Source organism: Momordica charantia (genome assembly GCF_013281855.1).
Source record: "Momordica charantia cultivar OHB3-1 chromosome 1 unlocalized genomic scaffold, Mcharantia_2.0 BLBB01000001.1, whole genome shotgun sequence".
NCBI classification, from domain to species: domain Eukaryota; kingdom Viridiplantae; phylum Streptophyta; class Magnoliopsida; order Cucurbitales; family Cucurbitaceae; genus Momordica; species Momordica charantia.
The window spans coordinates 16,998,569-17,002,008 of NW_028275157.1; positions in this window are offsets into that span (position 1 = coordinate 16,998,569).

Consider the following 3,440-nt stretch of genomic DNA (forward strand, 5'->3'; position numbering starts at 1 on the left):
AATTGAGGTCTTTGAGACACTCAAATGCCATCGCTTGGCCTTGGCTTTTGTGATGATTATCGTTCGTTTGCAATTATGAAGCCTTCAACACCATGCATGCCTATGCCTTCTCCTTTTTCTTTCCTTTTGAATCAAAAAAGTTTAAAGTTTTCAAAACCAACACGAGTGGATTTCAATCCAATTCAATTTCATCCCCTTCATCATCAACTCTTCTTTTGATTATCATTTCTTTCGAGCTCAGAAAATTAAACTAATGGAAAAAGTTAATTATATGTTTAATCTTAAAATTCTCTCTTTTTAAGTACAATAAGTGGGAGCGGGAAGTATCGAACTCATGACCTCTTGGTCAGAGACATGTGCAAATTACTGCTGAACTAAACTTATGTTTGCAATAGCGAAGTATCTTCACTATCAACAATATTGATATTTAATTAACTCTTTAGCTTAATTTGGACATGATAATCGGATGGTTAATATATCTTAATTCTAGGTATATATTGATACGATCTTTCATTAGTTAAAAATTTAATGGGATGAAATTAAAATTTCAATTGCTCCACCAAAAGAATTGAATTTCTTCCGAAAACCACATCAATGAAAAAGATTTGATCATGTGCACCAATTTTCTAGTTTTAAAAGAAAAATTTCCCCTTTACAAGTATGCATGATATCGGCTAACTCGAACCAATAGTTTTCTTAACCATCACTTAAAAATGATACCTTTTATCTTCATAATAGCAACATACTTCTCAAATACGGCAATAAAATTAACAAATTTCTATCCAAAGTCATTTTTACTTATATATTATGAATTTTCTCCACTTTTTTTACGATGGGTGTGAAATTATGACATCATTTTCAATATTTTTAGAGAAAAATAAAATAAAATGGAGGGTGGAAAAATTAGAAGCAAAGTGGGAGGAATTGGAAGTCAAAGGTACGTAGAGTGGGCGTGAAAAGGACGCGAGTGGTGTAAAATTCAACGATTAAGATCGGCAACCAATTGACCAAACAATTAAATACCTAACCCTAACATTTAATTCAATTTCCATTTCTCCATTTTGTTTTCATTCACCAATTTCTTACCATTTTCAAACTTAATGCTTTGACTAACAAGAATCCAATATCATCATCTTCACACACACTTGGGTTTTTCTTTTCTTGTTGGTCATTGGTAGAATCTTACGTTCAAACCACGAGAGCGGACTAAATTAATCTAGTTTCATCGATTTGACAATAGAATTGACTAGAATAATCTTATCTTATTGAGATATTATCTAGCGGATTTGATAAGTAAAAGCTATTTATTATATTGTGCATTCAACAACTTCAATTTGACTCTGATCTAAAGTTATAAAAATTGGGTTTATTGTAGTTTAAATTTAGATCTAGGGTCCAATCATAAGGTTTTTTAAATTGAATTGATTCGTATAAGATGGTTTGTAGCATAATTATTATAGATATAATATACATAGCATGATCACAAGATCTAATGAATTGGATCATGTTAAAAAGGAAAGAACAAGAAAAAAGAAAGTAAAAGATGTGGGTAGAAATGAAAATGGGTGTGAGAAAATTACATACTCTAATTAATTAGACCTACCATTTTCCTTATCCGAATTCCTTCCTCCAATTAAATCAAATTTTATTTCTTCACCTTTGACTTAACGCGGAGAGAGAAAGAAGAGTTTCAAAATTTGTCTCTCCAAAAAAGAAAAAAGGAGTTTCAAAATTTGACTATTTTTTTTTAAATTTAATATTTGCGTGTTACATCCAACAACTATAATAATTGGGATATGGTGGTGCTTAAAATTTCAATTATTGGTGAAAAATAAAATAGAGAGGGAAATAGAGAGTTTGGTTGAGGAGAGGGTTGGGGGAATATGCAATGTATTAATTGTTCATATAATAAGTAATAGATGTATTGGATATGATTGAAATGTATCTTCTAAGTCACTGTGAATTATTAATCTTGTTCAAGGAGATTGCTAAGTGTTTGTTTTCAAAAAAGAAAAAAAAAGAAATCCAATTTTTGAGTAAAAGAAACTTGGATATGAACATTTGATCTTTCGTACATTTTGATCATGGGATTTGAATTCTCTCTTAATTAACTTTAATCTCTTTAGATCAATGAACCACCTATGATGGTTAATTAAAGAAAGAATTAGATGTTATTTACGGTTGAGTTAAGCTCACGTGAGTACATGTTATCGGATAAAAAAATTGAATTTTACACCTTATAAATGAAAGGAAACATGTTCACATTTATAACTTAAAAAAAAAACTCGAAAGCAAAGAAAAGTTATATCAACTCAAGGATAAGCATAGTTTTATCAGTTAAACATTCTTTGCTTCCCTAAAATCAAAAGTTGATTCCAACTTCCATTTATTAAACTCAAAAAAAGAAAGAAGGAAGAAAAGTCATTTACGTAACAAAAAAATTTAAAAGTAAAATCATTGTAAACCACCCACAACATTAAATACAGTAATTGCTGAACATAAATTTAGTTAAAAATCGGTAATTGACACCAATTTCTTGTTAAGAAATAATGGGTTTGAATTTCCTATCCATTGTGGAAGGGGTGATGATTCGAATTCATGACTTTTGATCAAAGATATGTATCTTAACCACTTGACTTATGTTGGATCTGACCATATATATATTTGTAAGATTAAGATTGTCCCTAAATTAATAACAATATATATATTTTCTGTTATCAGCCGAAATGTGGATTGAGGATATGAGGTGCTTGGCTTGGTTGACCATTTATAAGAAATAATAATAATAATAAATAAATAAATAAAATCTTTTATTCTACTTCCGTATCTCGTTCGGGGGCAGGGATATCATGCACTTGACTTTGCTTCGAGCATTTTTTTCATATTTAATTTTTCTATATGGTTGATTAGAAGATAATGATGTATATGTAGTCCAAGTGACTGTTTCTCTCCTATTTTAGTGAACGTTTGTTCAACTAAAAAATATATCTTTTTATTTAAATGAAATTGAGATTTTGTAAGAATATAGTGTTATAATTTTGGACGGGGACTCAAATTTTTGAATTATACTATTTATGATAGATTCACGAGTGAATTGATAATATAAATAACTTTAGTATTAAAATTTTCGATTGATCTAAAATCCAATAAGTTACCACCATCATGGATGGTTAATTGATCTAAAGAGGTCAAGATAAATCAAAGGGATTTAAAAAGAATGAATTCAAACTCTATCATAGCCACCATTTACGAAATCGATGTTCATGCAAGCTGGTTCGAGAGGGTCAAAGTGCAAGAGATTCAAGGTTGGAAGGTTTTAAATGAAGTTTGAACGAAATTGGGCCTAATTAGGCAATGGGCCCCTCTATTATAAGAGCATTATTATAGCCTGGGCTTTTAAATGGCTTTAAATAAAAACAGAAATCACTGTCACTGTGCTA